The sequence below is a fragment of the Phasianus colchicus genome, chromosome 3 (genome assembly GCF_987193195.1).
Source record: "Phasianus colchicus chromosome 3, bPhaCol1.hap1.1, whole genome shotgun sequence".
Taxonomy (NCBI): Eukaryota; Metazoa; Chordata; class Aves; order Galliformes; family Phasianidae; genus Phasianus; species Phasianus colchicus.
The window spans coordinates 47,600,426-47,619,146 of record NC_143438.1 but is presented as its reverse complement, the minus strand read 5'-3'; the positions used below and the strand labels follow the sequence as shown (position 1 = coordinate 47,619,146).

Here is an 18,721-nt window from a genome sequence, read left to right as displayed (position 1 = left end):
GTTACTAAGGTAATTAGGAGGGAAAGTTTATAGCTTTCTACAGGACTATCGAATGAAGATATGGCAGAAGAAAACAGAAGTCACATTCCTTCTGAGTATTAATCACCAAACATAAGTTGAGCTATAATTGAAACGTATTAATATTGAAGGGAAATAAGTGAACACTCCTTTGCTGTTAAACTCCCTTGACTTCATCACCTCATTCTCTTCTTTTATCGCCATCCCACCTGCCTGTTTATCTATTTCATGCTATCTGGCAGATGGATAGCAGGTACTTAAAGCAAGGGACAGTTTTTTATTATGTTTCTGAAAAGTGGCTCGTATGATTCAGTTTTGAGTTGATATTCTTAGACACTATTATAACACATAACAATAACAACATTTACCAATGAAGTGATGCATTGTTGGTCTATTTTTAAACAGGTATTTCTCTCTCTGGCTTGTTTTCACTCTGGGATTTGTCCATTTCTATTTTCCTCTGCCTGCATTTTCATATTCTGTGTATTATCTTTTGACTATTGAAGCATTTACATTAAGAAAAAATACTTGTGCTAGGCTATTTGATCTTTGTTTCTACAATTTTTTTTTTCTTTATAGAAATCCACTTAAGAAATTCTAATATCGTTCACTGTTTAGATACAAAGAAAGGTGGGACAGGTGTTTTTTTTTTTCCTGTCCTGTGTATACAGTGTTCCAGTTGCCCGCTATATGTATTACTACATGTATCTTTGTTTTGTTGTTTTTGGTTTTTCACAGTTTCCATATATATTTGTAGGGGAACTGTTATGTCATGGTCTGAACAGATGATTGAGCACCTGGTGAAGTCAGTGGCTGGACCAGGAAGCACAGGTGCAAACAATTCACCTGTGCTTCCCAAGTGACCCAGGGTCCACCCTTCACTGGCTTATTTAAGGGTTAGCCTCCAAAGGAAGAACCTTGTTAGGGGTTTCTTCTCCTCCTGAGAAGGAGTGTTTTATAGCCTGAAGAGCCTCATTGTATATCAGGTAAGTCAACTTTTTCTTATTTATGATTATTGATTTTACTAATGATGCTTTGATTGGTATCATAAATAATTTATTGGTAACAGTTGGTTTGTTTTTTTTTTGTAGGTTTTTTTGTTTTTGTTTTTTTTGCTTTGCTTTCAAGGATTAATAATATCTTATCAACTTATTTCCAAGCTGTTTGGGTTTGGCCTGGGTCTGTGACTAGCAGGGCGGAGGCATCTTGCAGAATCCATGCCTCCAGAAAAAGGGAACAGGTGACCCAAAATAATTAAAAACAGAAGCAACGATCTGAGGAGAAATAAACTAACTTACTAAATATATTATTGGAATGCAAGATAACACACTATAATACAATATAATTGAAGCTAATAAATCAAATATAATGAGAGAGAGAACGTCTGAAAGGTGGATAGGCCTCACCATAATGCTGAGGTGAGACGTGCAGTCCAGTTTGCAGTAGGAAGACAGGAGAGCTGGTGAAGAAGAGCAGGCGAAGAAGAACTCATCAGGTGATGTTGCCAGGAATTATATCTCCTCTCTGTGACCACAAAGCCCCTGAGGAGCGTAGTTCTTCTCTTCTGGGCAGGTAACCAGAACTTGAGCATTAACAGTTAAACTCCCAGTGCCCCACGTGATGTTAAGATGTGGAATACCGAAAACCAAAAAAAAAAAAAAACACAAAACCATGACAAAGTTATTCAAGCACTCCTAAGTTTTTTGTTTTAATGACATGAGCATAGCGTGGGTTAATATATTAGACCTGTGTTTTTAGCTGATGATTTGTAGGCTTCTATAAAGTTACTGGAACATAACCTTAACTTTAGAATGAGTAACTAGTGTTAAGAGATCTGATTAGATATAAGGTCAGAAACAGTTTGTACTTGATTCAAGTCTATCTATTTGATTAATTCTCAGGAGTTTTTGAAGTCAACAGATTAAGTTCTTCTACTGAAGTTTTCTTAAAGATTTTATGTGCTGCTCAGAAAAAAATGTTCATGAGGAAGTACTCATCAGAGCTAGATGGAAATGAGAGCTCTTATGATTTGTTTATAGTGTTTCTAACAGATAGAGGTCAAAAGATGTAAGCAAAAGCTTTAAACATGCTCAGAGATAATACTTTATCAAATTTAAAAAATATTTATCACAGTAGCAATATTAATGTAAATGATAGAGAAGAGAGGAAAAATTACCTTACAGGTATCTTTTGACTTGGCTTGTAAGTTAAAAGATTTGACTTTATGTACCTTGTAAAGATTTTTGCCCTATCAATACTATGCATTACAGTAAGTTCCATATAGGAAAGTACCAATGTAAAGAACCCGAGAACCTGGACAATGGGACTTGTTCACAAGTTTTGGGTTTCATAAAAATTTTAAGAGAAACACAGAATTAAAAAATCCTCATACAGTAGGATACAGACAATGTAATTTCTTTACTTTGGTGATGTGAGAAAAGGGGAAAGCACAAGTTAACCTCTCTCTCCCTTTTTATAAATCTTATCTGTGTTCTATTCTCTTCTTTTTCTTTGCCTATGCCCTCTGAAGTTGTCTACTGCTCTCTCTACTCTCCTATGTTCTTGGGTGGGACTACATATACATGCAAGTATCACCAAAGGAAATACATTTAAAGAAATGCGCTTTGATACTTGTAACGTACAGTTCACATAATCCATCCTCTTTCAAAAGTACCAATCCCTGACTCCTTAATTTAGTTATAACTGCAAAGAACTAGGACAATACTAGAGGCAAAAATGAGGAATATTGGAGGCAAGGAAAATTATGTGAGCAAGGAAGTTATAACAGTGATGTTGCTAGAGTAAAATGACTGCTTTCTTCTTCTAGGCTATATTTTTCTGTTCAGTTATCTAACTTACTGTGTACTGAATTCTTTTCTAATTTCTGAAAGATAGAGAAATTATAACAATGATAACAATGCATATTTCCAAGCTTAATCAAATCATTACATGGGAGCAGGGAATGAGACTTTGAGTGGCTAAAGGAAGCAAGAAGTCAATTTTGTCATAAGTAGCTCATTTAGGAAGTGATGAAAGTGATCAACGTAAAGATAGTGAAATAAAAAAGGGGAAATTCCTTCACAGTGCTAAGACATCATATGAGAAGACAGGATGGGAACTTCTCTGAGGCCACTACTTCAGACACGAACATAAAAAGTACCACTATGATACAGATCTTATTAGGTCTAACATAAGAAATACGCAGTCTCACTTACAATATCATGTTATGGAAGGAAGCAAAGAAATGGAAGATTTGTGCCAGGGTACCCTTTTTTCTAGAATTTAACATTATCCATTGTCAGCAATAGGAATACGTGTAACCCGCAAATTTAATTATGGGATTAAAATAGGGAGAACACACATCTGTGCTCAGTATTAGTGATCTACTTTTCTTTTTATTAATAAACTTCCTGGAAATGTAATACTGACTAGTTTGCTTGAACCGAGCTTTCCCTTAGGAATTTTATTTTCTAATGTTGGTGCACTTGATAACTCTGCATTCTACTAACCAATACATTGGTTGAGATAAAGAGAGCCTCCATAGCCTCAGCATTTGAAGCTGAGGAAAACATAGGAAACATTAATTTCAGAGTAACCTATTTATTTATTTCCATGGAAGCATGACAGATAAAAAGAGCACAATAAACACTACTTGGTAGAACAAATTCTCTGCTACAAAACACTATTTTCCAGTGTAGAGGCAGCTGTTAGCTGATTCATGTGGAGAGGCTGATCAAGATTCTCCTTGTTTTGTGGCGTGACAGCTGTGCATGGCTTTCATGTCACTGTTCCACTACTGAAATGCAACACCCACTACCTCACTGTGCTCATATCCACTGGTTCGTCTACATAAATGTTCTTTAAGTGCTGATAAACATCAGTGGGTGCATTTTTTTTTTCCATGTGAAGGAACTCAGTGACACATCTTTGCTTCATCTGCACTTCTGTGTCAGAATGCCCTTCTGCTGCCATCTGTCACACAGCAACAAAATGTAACAGTACCAGTGGGGTGGTTCAACCTCTACTGCTATACCACCAACACCTGCCTTTGATGTTATGGGCCAACATCCTAAAATAGGATGCATTATTTCTGGAGCAGCTCTTGTAGGTCAAGTGTTACAGTAAATGCAGAGATTGGATGGAATAATAGACATTGGATTAATAATGTCAGTCCAAACCACGTTAATATTTCTGATAGCCACTAATTAGGCAGAACTCCTGCTCTTATTGTTGAAGTAGGTATCTCAAGATGCTAATTAATAAGAACAAACATCATCTGACATACTTCTTGTTAAAAGTTTCTATTATGTCTCTCCTATTTAAATTGAGCATTACACTGGTACATGACCAGTTGGTAACTTTAAAAAGACAACAATATAGATTTGGAAGATGTTATGTATTTAACTGTCAAGAGATCATTAGCAACCCCTGGGCTGCATTCTGATAGCTTTATTTGGCCAGCTAAAACTGTATATCATTTATATCTGAAAGACACTCAAGCAAAAATGCTGGTAGTATCAAAGTCAGGAAATCAGACTGATTAGCATTAACTAAGATCTCAAAGATAACTTGCTTTCCAGTTGTTGCTTGGTAGTCATGTTCATAAACTCAAGCTTGCAGGTAGCTGACATACTAAATGAATGGACTCTTGCTGCTGCCTGTTCTGCCAGCTGTTGGCCAGAGGGAATGTGCAAGGGATGTGATCCTGTGTTTTGCATTACTTGCACAGAGCCTTCAGATGGAGATCATACGTGTGAATGATGAGGCAACATCAAATCATTTACGGTAGCCACAACAAGATACTGGAGCACTCTCACCAGGCACTGTTAGTCTAAAGGGCGATGATTCTACAAGCACAACTCCCAGAACGTGTGTATATTGGAAAGATATGCTCTGCTTGCTGACCCCGATCCCACTGCTGATGCAGTGTTTCATTTCCTGGCAGGAACTGAGCTGTGGTTAGAAGGTACGCCTATGTCTTGTTTATCAATGCTTTTGTATCATTAATAATAATTATCACTAATAAGAATTTTAATAGCAATGAAAAATACTAAATCTTACTAGTCATAAGAAAAGACTGAATCAGACCAAGGTGCTGAATCAGACCAAGGTTCGTTTATCTTCATGTTGCCTTCCTGGCAGTGACCTGCAACTGTGTATTGCTGGGACACGGGCAGTAGATGTGAACTCAGGAGGAGTTACAGCAGCTTATTCCAGCTGGGAACTGGCCCGCAATTGCTAAGCAGCCTACTGCAAACCTCCAGGCTATCTGTGTGAAATCTTGCTGCCTACTGAGTGTACTATTTACATCTGGATGCAAACATGCAATTGAACATTACACTTAAAATTCAAGGAAAGCACTGTCTATAATTATTACACTTCTAGCTCCTACACTGCCTTCTTCATATTTTTTAATGGAACTTCAAATTTTATTCTGTTTGATTACAGGGTATAATGCTGACTGTGTAATAAGCAGTATCTTTCAGGCAAGGAAGAGCCTTGTCCTAAACTTCCATGCAAGTGGAAGATGTTGAATACCAAACAGCTTCACAGTTCTCAAATGTCAAAGCACTACTCACAAATAAGTATTACCCATGTTTTTCCAGAATGTTAAAGTCAATTATGGCATCCAGAGAACACCAATAATTGTAATCTCAGAGCGAGTCAGGGGAATTTTTCCTATGGGAAAAGGAAGGATAGCACCACATACTAAGCAGCTTAATACAATACTGAGGACAGCAATGTTACTTAAGTATCTTAAATATTTGCACAGATGATTAACAGGTAGCATCCTGTTTATCATAGGAAACTGTCACAGTACTGATATTTGCTCTTAGGTATGATCATGAAAATTTAATGACCAAACAGGAAAAAACCTATCTTGAGTAATTGTTCTGTGCTAGGTTTACTACCACAATTTCTGCTGGGTCAAAGATGTTTTCCACACTGTTTTATACAAAATATTTTAATTAACCAAACCGCCAGACATACAGCGTGTGTTCCACTGAACTAAAATTGATATATTTCAGAAAAACTAATAATGGCAATTCTTTGTTTTAATTTCACTTGCTTAGTATTGAAGTAGCTGCAAACAAATTTGCCAGTGATTCATTTGTGCTGTGGAAAACAAGCTGAGACTGAAAACAAGACAAAAGTTTACTATTTATGAAAACTTCCTAAAAATTAATTCAATTGAGACACATTTATCCTCACCTCACCTCTGAATCATTTGTTCAATCTGCCTTTTCTCCATCATGCTGTGCTGAACTGATTGCTTCAGTCATGTAAGATTGGGAGCTGGGAGATGAAAATGTCTTAATACAATACTGCAGCCTGCTACTATTTAGGAAACAGTCAGATGAAAAAAAATCTGGGAGGATGTCAGCCTCCAGCATGCAACTAGAGGGATATTTTCTTTTCCTGAGCTGAAGTTACAATTAGGGATAAAAGCAGCAGTATTTGAAAGGAAAAATGTAATCATTAACTTATAGTGCAGGTATAGATTCAGTGAATAGTATGCATTTCTTGTTTTGCTTGATCTCGAGTAGTGTGTGGAATTGGGATCTCTGCATACAGCATCAAGTACATACCACTTTGCATGTGTTCCCCTGTCATTGCCCTTTAAAAACAGCTGCACTGCACTGTTGAGAGCTCCTAACAGGACTTCTCTGCTCTACCCCAGGCAGTTCCCATAGCTACTTTGGGCTTAGTTGTGGTTCCTGGGAATCGCTCAGAAGTGCTTGATTTTTGTTTTTCAGGAGTCCTGAAGTAGTACCAGAAGGTCTGCCAGGGCACTGCTAGTTTAACTAGGGAGGCACAGATACCTATGGAAAAAAGATAAAAAGATCATCCTTGTGTTTTTCTTGAAAAGATAGCATATAACTCTCTGATTATATGAAAGGAAGTGTGATTAACTTGCACGTCACGTAGAGATGAAGCTCAGTAGCCTCATATGTACAAATGGGAAATCCTTGACATGTGCTTTGTGATTATCTGTGATTGTGAAGGATGTATGCTTACAGTGCAGTTTGGGGTATCACAGTATAAGGGCATAAAACTATTAGAGTCTAAAGGAGGGCTATGAAAATGATGAAGGATCTATAGGGCAAGAAGTATGAAGCGCAACTGATATCTCGGTGTGCGCAGAGCAGAGGAGCTGAGGGGAGGCCTGATGGCGGCTGCAGCTCCTCACAGGGAGCGGAGGGGCAGCGCTGAGCTCTGCTCTGTGTGACAGCAACAGGGTCCGAGGGAACGGCATGGAGCTGTGTCAGGGGAGGGCAGCTGGGGGTTAGGGACAGCTGCTGCACCACAGGGCGGTGGGCACGGCCCCAAGTGCTGGAGTCCAATCATTTATTGAACAGTGCTTTCAAACATAGGATTTGAATTCTGTGTGGTCCTGTATGGAGCCTGGATTTGCACTAGATGATCTTTGTAGGTTCTTACCATCTTGGGATGTTCTATGGCTGTAGTTACATCCATTCCTAAGCTGTTGGCATAACATGCATAGAGGAGTGCAACGTGAGAATGTTGAGGGACATGACAAATTTCAAAAGGGTTTTTCTGTACTTCTGGAGGTGAGGGAAAGTGCAGTGGCAAAGGGTGAGCCCGTCCCAAGGCTGTTCTGCAGCCAAACCTGCTGTCAGTGTGAGGTGCACAGATAATTGTTGTGGTGTTGTGGTTTCTCATTAGATGTGCTTCTCCTTTGATCCAGGGATGCAGATACATGTGAAGGCAGGCACCCGAAGACCCTGGTCAGGAGAGTGCCTGACCTACTTGCCTCAACACCAAAATGTCCAAGAACATTTTCCTGTAGAAAGGAGAGTACGCAGTGAGTCAATGTATTTGTAACCTAGACCTTCTATCAAAGCCTTAGTAACAAAACTCTTGAGTCTCTTTTTGTTTGACGCTCTTTTTTGTGTAATAAGTTTATTCAGGGTACCAAAAAGATATAATAAATATGATATTGGTACCCTGTTGAGACATCGCAAGGCTAGAAGCAAGACAAACGATTCACTACTTATTTTCACTTACCTGAAGACAAACTGATCTCTTAGAGTAAATGGAGCTGGGATAAGGTACAGGAGTGCTGTTTTTCTTCAATTTTTCACAACCTGGATTTCATCTGCTTCCCACTATTCAGGATAATACAGGTTCCACATAAAACTGTTCTGGTTGTACCTCAGTTTTGTTTTCAGAGGGAATCCCTTAAGAACATAGCAAAAGCCAGACGGAGAGTATATTGGGAGTTAGTGATCAAGAGAAAGGCATAAGATTATCTCCCAGCATGGATGTGTCTCAGGCTGTTCAGCTATCCTAAGAATAAAATAGAAAAAATAAACAAAACCATTAAAAAAAAAAAAGGGGAAATCCTCCAATTCTGTGTATCTTCCATGAAATGGAAGATAATTCCCCTGAGCTGGGAGTTAAAATACTTTGACAAAAATTGTTTTCATTTATTTTTCCATTTATTTAATACTCTTTGATTCTGGATAATTGTTCCTGAGGTCAAACCTGCATGACTTGGACTTCCAAAGTAGTGACAACTCAGCATTTGAAATTAAACCCATGCCAACTGAGAGGCCCTAGCTCCTTTGAAAGTAAAAACAGAGTTTTTTCCTTTACATTGTTTCCCTATCAGCATTTAAGACCTAAAGTAGTATTTAGTACATTTCACGTTAGTATATTTCGCCTCAGGGATGGAATTGAAGGCTGCTGAAGTAAGCACTTCTAAACTACAAGCAATTTATCTGTTTCTTACTTTTAGTTTTTAAGTCTTAACTGATTATTCCTTTTCATCATGGTACACATGAGCATGTGATGATACTGAAGAAACTTCTAGAGCAAAAAGTTGTTGGGATGAGCTCATTTACTCTAGAATACAAGTGGAAAAAAAAAATCACAAAAAAAAACAAGGTATTAATAAAGAATTTCATACCTGTTAAAATATAATGAAACTTCTACTCATAAAATTTAGGCATAGTTTCCATATCTCTAGAGGCAAATAAAAGTATAGGATTATGAGTTCTGAGACTCCCATGAGTCAAGAGCAAATGCTAGGCACTGATTTTCTAATAAAGTATGGCTACTGAAGAATGCTACAGGAAAAAGCAGCAAAATATCATTTTACTATTACATTCCATGAAAAACACTGTCATATTACATAGCAAATTAGAGCGCCTCCCCTATGAGGACAGGCTGAGAGAGTTGGGGCTCCTCAGTCTGGAGAAGAGAAGGCTCCAGGGGAACCTTATAGCAGCCTTTCAGTACAGTACAGAAGGGGGCCTACAGGAAAGATGGGAATGGACTTCTTATAAGTGCAGGAAGGGCATGTAGCAACAGGATTAGAGGAAATGGTTTTAAACTGGAAGAGGGTAGATTTAGAGTAGATGTTAGGAAGAAAATCTTCACTGTGAAGACACTGTGAGACACTGGAAAAGGTTGCCCAGTGAGGCTGTGATGCCCCCTCCTTGGAAGCATTCAAGGCCAGGCTGGATGGGGCTTTGAGCAACTTGGTCTAGAGGGAAGGTGTCCATGCCTATAGCAAGGGGGGTTGGAACTAGATGATCTTAGAGGTCCCTCCCAACACAACCCATTCCATGATTCTATGAAATTTCCATCTGGCTGGAGGAGTCAGTGCTTATATTAGTTCACATAGCAGCAAGATAAAAGAAAATTACTATGAAGACTGAATGATGGTACTAAGAAGTAGTTAAGAGCTGATTTCCCTTTTTTTTCCCCCCAAACGTTTCAAATATTGATAATCTTGGTGTACTATGCCAGAAAAATTCAAAAGCAGTAGAGATATTTTGTATCTCCTGTATCTCATATCTCCAATCCATAATGTTAGGATATCAGTATTATTAAAAGTTTGTTAGCCTGTGAAAAATTCTTTCTTTTATAATTATAAATTCTCATGGTTTGATGTGAGATAGAGTTAATTTTCTTCATAGAGACTTATGATGCTGTATTTTGTATTTAGGGGAAAAAAAAAACCTACACAACAAATCAATATTGATATCACACCAGTGATTTGGCTTTTGCAGAACAACTCTGCACAGAGCCAAGGACATTTCAGCTCCTCATGCTGCCCTGCCATCAAGGGTGCTTGGGGGGTGCACAGGGAGCTGGAAAGGGACGCAGCCAGGACAGCTTCCCCAGTCTGTTCAAATAGATTTCCCGTACCGCATGGCATCATGCATAGCAATAAAAGCTGTGGTAAAGAATGAAGAAGTCAATAATGGTGTTTGTCTTCCCAAGAAACTGTTCATGTGTGATAAGTCCTGCTTTTCTGAGAGTAGCTGAACATCTGCCTACTGATGGAAAGAAGCATGTGAATTCCTTGCTTTGCTTGTGCATGTAGCTTTTGTTTTACATAGTCAACTCAACTTTCTTTCTCTCAACCCATGTATTCCTGCAGTCTCACTGTTCCAATTCTCTCTGCCATCCCATCTGGGGAGAGTGAACAAGTGGCTGAGTGGTGCTGAGCTACCTGCTGGGTTACGTCACTACACAGATAAAATACCTGTGGCAAATATTTATATATATGATACTATTTTTTTTTTTGGCTGAGCTCATCAGCTGACTGCAAAGTAGATATTACTGTAAAATGACATTGCTGTTTACAATCCTGTCTGAGACTTCTGAATGTGGATTACCAGGAACGTAGCTGCTATTCACAGTTTTGTTCATCTGGAGAGCAGTTTTATGAAAACAAGAGATGATTTCTAATATAAATAGAATTAGAGGCCAAAGGGAAAATCAAAACAAAACCAGGAAAATACAGAGTTCAGAATTGATGCTAAATTTAAAAAAACTCATGCTTTAAAAAATGTGCATTCATGAGGAAAGTACCTGCAGTTTTTTTCATTTAAGACACAAAGAGGTGGTACAAGGAGTGTATGATGAAAAAAGGACATTACTTTTTTTCCTTGGTTGATTCAGTAAGATTTGTTTAAGTGCATTTATGTCATGACAGAACATTGGTGTACATAAACATACTGGTGCATCATTTGACCTTTTATTATAGCACAGTTTATTGAATGGCTAGATGACGGTGCTTTCAGTTACTCAGAGCTGTCTTCTGGTTTCCTAGCTGGATCAACTTGTAAAACATAGATGAAAGGGTAAATAATGTGAGAAAGAGTGCACTGATAAAAGGAAGTTGTTTGTATGCAAACTGCAATATGACAAATAAGAGGAATAAATCAGGCTTTAGCTGCAAGCAGAGAAATCTCTTAGCATGGCAGAACCAAGATGGATCTAAGAAAGGGTTTGATAGTACTGTAGGAATAACTCAATCTACCCAGATAACGCTGGTATTCTAAATAATTGGAAAAAAGTTGAAGTGCTGGTTTAACAAGTTAGCAGAAGAAAACACTTAGCATTAAGTACAAAACTAGGTGCAATTAAGTTTATTCAATTAGGCTCCCAATGAAAATGCAGGTATACTATTGTAAAATGTTTTAGAACAGGTAATTTTTTAACTTACAGAGAGCCCAAATATTTAAAAGTGGGGGAATTCTTGAGGGAATTCTATAATCAAGAAAAATAACTACTGTTTAAAACAACAACAAAAGGCTTTTAGGTCCAGGCCAGACAGGAGCTTTGCTGAACCCTGCCCCTGTGAGTTCTGTATCCAGAACAATTTGTCTGTTTCTTACAGTTTAATCCTGAGAAGAAAGATAGGCATATTGACTTTTCGAGTGTAACTATCATAATTTTATGAATGCATATTTACTTTTCAACAGTGATTATCCAGAAGCAATTTCAAAGAGTTTCAGCAGAACAATGACATTAAATATCAAGTTGTTCTTATGTGGTGTTTTTCTGGCACACTTCCACCAATGTGTAGGATGGACGTGAAGTGTTACAGGGAAAACTTATATTGGTCTCAGAACTAGAAAGAGACTTTGCCTTGCTGTCTGAAGAAAATTTTATTATTTATCACAGATATTTGAGAGGAAAAACAATCTCAGATAACCCGAAATACAATGTGTGATGAGGTCCAGCCTGCTTCATGTGGAAGAGAAATGTATAAGTAACAGGACTTACCAGAACCTACTGTAGATCTTCTCTGTGAAGGAAGAAACCTCAGGTCAAAGCACATATCTGTAAGGCACTGTGGGGAAAGAAGGTAATATCTCTTGAGAGAGAAAAGTGTTATAAGCTACCCTTCAATATTGGTTAGTAATGATGCTGTAAATTTGGACTCCCAGTTGCCATGGTTACAAACAGACTTTTGTACTGACCGGTAACAAAAAAAGTGTCCAGTTATTTGTTGCCTGTGCTTCACATGTTGCTCACTTTTCATAATGATTTATTTCAATTGCTTAGCACTTCTAACAGAAATATTCATCACCTTCTAGGGTTCACTTTCTCATTCTTTCCCAGCTCTCACTATTAATTCAGAACATTGAAGAACTGGAACCAGCAGTATCTTTTTTTTTTCTCATGGTAATTGACTAGTTGCTAACAGGTTAACTTTGAATAGAATCTAGGATGTATTAAGATAGAGCTTCAGACATACCAAAGTCTGTCATGTTTGAAATGGGAATATTTTCATGACTTTTTTTTTCCTTTTTATCTCAATATATATGCATTTTTAAGTAATCATTAGCAAATTAAACACCCCCTCACCTTTTTCAGAGTAGTGTGTAAGCCACAGTGCCAACTGCAGAGTATGTCAACAAGACTGGAAACTGAAGCTGACTCAACTATTTCCAGTTCCCAAAATTAAAACCATGGAAAAGCATAAAATAGAAGTAAATGAAATTTTCATTATTCCAGTAGCTACTGTAATGAGCTATATATACTGCTATCAAGAAGAGTACAGCTTGGTCCACATCATATTAAACATGCAGAAAGAAGATTTTCCACTGTGATAGGGGGGTGGCTTTGGGGCTCTGTTTTGCTTCCTGCCCTGAGGATTTCACCCAAGCTGTGGGAATTCTGGGGCTGTAGTGCCCTTTGTGCATTGCTATGGTTTGAGGTTTTCGAGGATAACCTAACATGCAGGATCCAAATTTTTTGTGAGACTTTTATTGCACTGAATGACTACAGCTAAGGGAGACACCTAGATAACATCAAGTGAACCTTGAGCTATGACCAACTCCAATGACCCAGCTGTGTGCATTCTCATGAGCACACAATGTCCCAGGAGGGACTAGGTTAAGGCACTTCCTTGATGTTTCTCCAGATGCAGCGCAGTTTTGTCTAACAAGAGGCTGTAGCACTGAAGGAGATATAGGGAGGGTTATTTAGTGTTCCTAACACATTGCTGTCCTGTGCATCTTCATTCCCAACCCTTAAGTAGCACTCAGTAGACAATCTGCTCTCCTTGACTGCCTCTCAATTTCAAAAGTAGAACATCTGTCCACTGGGGAGTGAAGCATTTTTAAAGTTAATCTGTATTTGCACAAGCTCTGTGGAAGCTGTGTATCAAAGCCCATTAGGTTCTTGAATTGCTGGGCTGTCACATGGTTTTTATTTTTCTTTAGTTATAAGCAATATTGCAAGCAACTTTTTTTAATAGACAAAAGTCCATTCTTTATTATTATTGCTTTATGACAAAAACAGTGGTAAATCTCAATCTGGTGGTATCCCTCCAGTTTTTAAATGCTTACTTGAAAAAAAGGCTCATTTTCATGAAACCCTGTCTTTCTCTCTCTGCTCCTTCAGGGCACTACTTCCACTGCAGATAATCCTCTTTGCTGTTACCAGTGTTAGTGAGGATGAGCCCAGCTATCACCCTGATAGGAGGTGATCAAAGAGGAGCAGTACTTCCCCATAGGCTCCTGGCAAAAGTTCAGTGTGAGTCAACAGAGTGATCTTTGATGGGAAATATGAGGAGCACTGCTCATTGTGGCATTCACTGCACATGCTGTTGCCTGTGGTTGAACAGTTGCTTTAAGCCAGATCAGGAAAGGAATTTTGATCCAGTCTTTGAGGAATAACAAGCGGTCACTATGGGAACAAACACGTAGCGAAGCCACTCCAGTCATACAAGAAACCACATAATCAAAAGGAATACTTTTGTCTTTCAGTTTGTGTTTGTTTAGTATCAGTCTTCATCTGTAACTATTACTTGGTATCTTTTACACAGATCTTGGCTGACATGGATTTCTTTGTCATTTTCTTAAGACTGTAATTTCCTCTCATATAGTCTTAACTTCCCTGTCAACTCCATTTCCATTGATAATGTAATGTCACAACATCTGCAAGGATTTGTGTCTATTTTGGAGGCTTTCTGTCATGGTTCCTGTCCCCTCAGCTGCTGAGCATTAATTTCTCTGAACTGCAAACAAAGTGATCGTTATTAGCCCAAAAGAGAAGTGGCCTTAACATTGTCAACACTGGTTTGGAATGTAAATGTCAGGGAGTCCACAGGACTCCTATAAAAGCTCATCTAGATATTAAAGATGTTATTTTTGTAGGGAACAACGTCAATATTACTGCCTGCCCTGTCTGAGGAGTTAATGTTGTGCTTGGAGCAGTGGACAACAGACAGACAAATGACAACTTGTGATGCTCAGTTTTGTAAAAGAAAAAATCTTTCTCGTCATGTGGCTTTCTGTGGCTTCAAAAAAAATAGCCAAGCCTTTCAGAGCTTTCAGAGATGACTAGCAATATTCCATCTCTTATTCTGGCCATCTGTTGATTCAAATACTGTAAATGAACTATATTTTTTTGAATATAGAACTTGCAACTTTCTGACAACAATTGTTTAGACAGTTTTAAAAATCATGACCAAAATGAGTTGGTTTGATCAAGAAGGTAATGTGCTGCTAATGCATGAAGATACGTATTTCTAGTTTTTCAGATCTGTTTCTGATGTAGAAAGAACATAAATATAAGTAACCTGTAATTCCTTTTGTAAGAACCATGAGATTCAGGAGGCTCCAGACACTTCTGTGCAGGCATCTACATCATTCTGTTCTCATCCCAATCTCTTCTCAGGGAGTAGGGATTACTGAGATATTTCTGCTGGTCTTTTTAAAATGCAGACAGAAGAGCAAGTTATCACTGGAGAAGTTGAGTTGTGAAGTTACCACCACAGTTCTCCAGTACATGGTAAATTAAAAGCTGCTTTCATTCATTCTCAATGATTATGTAAAGTGCCTTGCATTTAACACAAGTGTATAAAATTATCACAGGATACATGTATAATTATCAGGGAGTACCTTGCTTGCAGGTTCACGTTCCATTCAACTTCATGATCAATGTAGTCAGACCCATGTGAAAATTTTCTTTCAGTTTCAGTGAGATGCTGCCACTGTATTTCACGTGAGTTAACACCATTATAGCTAAATGATTAACTCATGTCATTGCTGTGCTGGTTGTCCAGGCTGGCTGACCTTTAAAATAATAACTAGAAATTAAAAGCTTAGAAATACAACTCAGACTGAAACTAGGAAATGAGTTGAAGCAATCTGTACGAATGGCAGGAGGTGACATCTATGTTACTGCTACAGTATTCCCAAAATGTTTCAGAAAAATCTGAGTAGTCTTTCTGCATCATTTCCCTGAATATTTTTCCTGTCTCTGTTCTAATCAGCACACCTTTCAGAGTGCAGAGGACAACAGAGGACAAAGGATGAGAACAATAGAAAACAAAAAAAGTAACATAAACCACTATGATATTGTAGTTTTAGCCAGGCAGAAAAACAACAGACTTAGCAAAAATTCGAAGTGCTATTTTGTTGAGAAATCAAATTCCTGCACAGATATTGCAAAAAGAAAAACAAAACAAAAATAACCCAGTTCAAATGAAGAATGCTGAAAGACAATGTCAGAAATAGTGAACTGAAGCAAAGTACGTATGCCAAGTTTTATGCAACTTGAAGTTTTACCTTAAGAACTTTTCATCTTGTGTGAATATGAAATACTAAATGAAAAAAAATAGGAATGTTACTACAATGATTTGGTATTCATCATGAATAATAAACTTGATAATTTACCATTTAGATATCTCAGGTTTGCAAATTAATTCTCATGGTGAGTCAGAAGGCAGTGACCAAAGAAAATTTATCATATGAAGTGATGCAGAAGTGTAGTAAATCCTTCACATTGCTCATAAATTACCAGGCTTACTGCTGTACCTATTTCCCCGAACTTTTGTTCTTTAAAACCATTTGATTCTTCTCAGTCTCTCTGCATCTATTTCAGAAAAAAGGCACCTGAAACTTCAGTGTTTCTTCATCTGTGTCTGTACGTGGGAGCCATGCACATAAATACATGTATGCAGTCAGCATATCACCTCTTTTGCTCATCACTCAACAACTTATGTTTCCAAGTTTAGACAACCATAGATTGCAATAAAAGCAATTCCATGATTAAAAATATATATTTGCTGTGTGCAGTCAGCATCATTTATATAGAGCAAAACATACATTATCAGTTACTACTGAACAGCCCAAGGTTATGAGGCAGATCCCTGCAAGGTTTAGTCTCACCCTAACTTTTTCCCTGTGTCTGGTCATTTGTGAGCAAGAGATTCAATGCTTCAAACAGGTCACGCTGGAGATATGGATGCAGAGCAGTATTTATAGGCTTAAGGGATGGGAGAGAATATTCATTCTGGATTCAATTTGCCAAACCTGAAAATATACAGTCTAAAATATATATTTAATGGCAAAGTAGCTATGTGAGACCAGTCTTTTCAATGCAGATGTACATTTTTAACATACCAAAGTGAACATGGTAGCTCAAAAATATATGATGGTCTCTGAATTTGGGGTTTACTATTTCATAGAGATTTATTTTACAAAAAAGAGACATTTTTCTTCAATTAGTATCTTTTCCACATATATTAATAATTATGATTTTTAAAAAAGGTGATGATAGTGGAATTTTTTTTTTTTTTGTTGCTCTTTTCACAGACGGTTCCATGGGGGGAAAAAATGTATTCAGATCTGCCAAAATGTAACTTTCCCTTTCTGTCTCTTTTCTTTACTCGTCCTTTCCTGACTTCTTCCAACAAAAGGAACAAAAAAGATGTTGGCATAAAGAGCAGGAAAATATCTACCAGTTATACCAACCAATTAGAAATGGAGTGGTTTTTTGCTCAGGTTTGCTCTTGGTAAAAAATTTAAAATATTTTTTTTCTCTTCCTTTTGCCCCGTGTAGTGGATGAGATGATGTTGTTTTTGCATAGCAACAGAATGTTGTGAAACCAAAGAAACCAGTCTCTCAGAGCTCGTGATACAAGAGAAGTTTCTGCTTGCACAGTACGTCTCAATCACAGTCACACACCCATTCTTTCAAAAACCTGAATCATATCAGAAACGTTTTTTCCTGTTTTTCCTAACTCTTCTTCCCCATCTCCATTATAAATCTCTGGATATTCATTAGAAATAGAGCCTTCTTAATTAAAAAAAGTTGATTACAATAGGATGTGCATGGGGTCTTTAATATTCACCCATGGTCAGTGCAGTCAGTGTGAATCTTTTCAGTGATTTCAGTAAGCCTTCCTTCAGCACCTCATGCTTTGCTAACTGCCTCTGCGTTTCTACACTTCATAATAAAAATGATACCCCTCGCTTCAATGTATGCTAGTAAGAGAGAAAATACCTCTGACTATGGGGAAAGTCTATATTAAAACAGCACTCCTGAAAGCCAAAGCAAGTAAATCCAACTTTTTTTTTTTTTTTTTGTAATAGTGTTGAGATACACTTGGGAATTTATTTTGCTAATTCCCAATAAAGTCAATTCCAAAGTCTTTATAAAAAAAATAGATCTGCTTTAATTAGTTATGTAACTTCTTCATTATCTCCCCGTGTACCAGAACAACATGAAAAGAATTGGAGCAAGGAGCACAAGGAGTAATAAGAGGAACTGGGACTTTAATGCACTTTTTAATAATTTGGCATATCTCTTTGCTTGGCAATGACAATCGCAGGAACAGATATCATCCAGATATTATCCAGCCAGCTGCAGCAATATGGCGTGATATTTTATGAAGGTGCATTTGCTATGAGCCAAATCATAGCAATAGTATTAGCAACCAGTATTCTTTTAATCTGCACATCTGGGAAGAAGGAAATACTTACATTTTTCTTTTTCTGTTTTGCCACATATTTGCTGCTTCCAGGAAGAAATTCCCCCCAAAATGCCACACCCTAAAAGTAAAGAGTTTGCCTTTGTGTCTGCCTTCTATAGGGTTTCTTTCATGTTCCTCCATTATTTTAAGTCTGTTTACTTCCTTATTTGTTTTTGTTGCTGGTGGGAGTTTCTGTGTTTGTTTGTTTGTTTTTAATTAGTTTGTTTGCTAGTTTTTTTATCTGGAGATAATAAAATATTCTAGCTATAAGAAACACAGATGAGGCAACCATGTGATCCTAGACCATGGAGGAATCATTCCCATCTCTCTTCTCCATGGTAACACTATTGTGCTCCTCTGCCCAATAAATTTTTCTATGGTTAGAATGACTTCTTCATTTGCCAGTTCTCTGGAAGGAGGGCAGTAGTCTTGCTGTATCAGGATTTAGACTATGAGAACAATTAATGAATTGATAAACATATATGTGTGTGTACATATATTGTAGTGTCATTACCTTGAGTAAGTCCCAGATCTAGAAATCTCACAGGAATTAAATCTGCTGGGCTCTCTGGATTATTCAAGTAGTGATCGATCTAGGACTGAAAGCAGAGCATTTTATAAGGAAGTGCTCCCACTGAGGTGACTTTTAACATATACCAAAAAGTA

General features: G+C 37.6%; 1 long non-coding RNA gene across 4 annotated transcripts in view; it reads right to left on the bottom strand.

The window, feature by feature from the left end:
- LOC116226518 (uncharacterized) overlaps nucleotides 1-18,721 on the bottom strand; it is a 31,986-nt gene that overhangs the window by 863 nt on the left and 12,402 nt on the right. For 2 of the 4 annotated variants that reach the window (XR_004166333.2, XR_016465120.1), the window contains exons 5-10: nucleotides 18,570-18,654; nucleotides 15,198-15,371; nucleotides 12,070-12,136; nucleotides 8,050-8,331; nucleotides 7,462-7,825; nucleotides 1,425-6,842 (exon numbers count right to left, since the gene is read on the bottom strand). This is a non-coding gene — a long non-coding RNA (uncharacterized LOC116226518). The remainder of the gene's footprint in view (nucleotides 1-1,424; nucleotides 6,843-7,461; nucleotides 7,826-8,049; nucleotides 8,332-12,069; nucleotides 12,137-15,197; nucleotides 15,372-18,569; nucleotides 18,655-18,721) is intronic. The other 2 variants (XR_016465121.1, XR_016465122.1) reach the window with 2 other exon arrangements.